Here is a 354-nt window from a genome sequence, read left to right on the forward strand (position 1 = left end):
GGTGGGTGTGTGTTGCACACACTGTGTGACAGTGAAATATGTTGAAAGTTATAGTTTGTTTACAAATCTACCCGGACGAAAAACACAAGCACATGTGTAATGACATAAAAAAAAAAACACGTATAACACCCACGGTTTTTCTGGAGGGAAATGAAACATATTTCGTCGCGGTCTGGATGATAGCGTCAGAGTGCGTCGAAAATGGTTACTGTATTTCTTCAGAAAGAATCTTGCGCGTAAACCGCACGGAGATTACATGGAAGTTTATGAAAAGACATGTCATACACGGATGTTATTATGCCTACGTTTTGTCCTGTATACAGGTATAGGTTATTAAGTGTTGTTTTGCGTGGG

The sequence above is a fragment of the Penaeus monodon genome, chromosome 33 (assembly GCF_015228065.2).
Source record: "Penaeus monodon isolate SGIC_2016 chromosome 33, NSTDA_Pmon_1, whole genome shotgun sequence".
NCBI classification, from domain to species: domain Eukaryota; kingdom Metazoa; phylum Arthropoda; class Malacostraca; order Decapoda; family Penaeidae; genus Penaeus; species Penaeus monodon.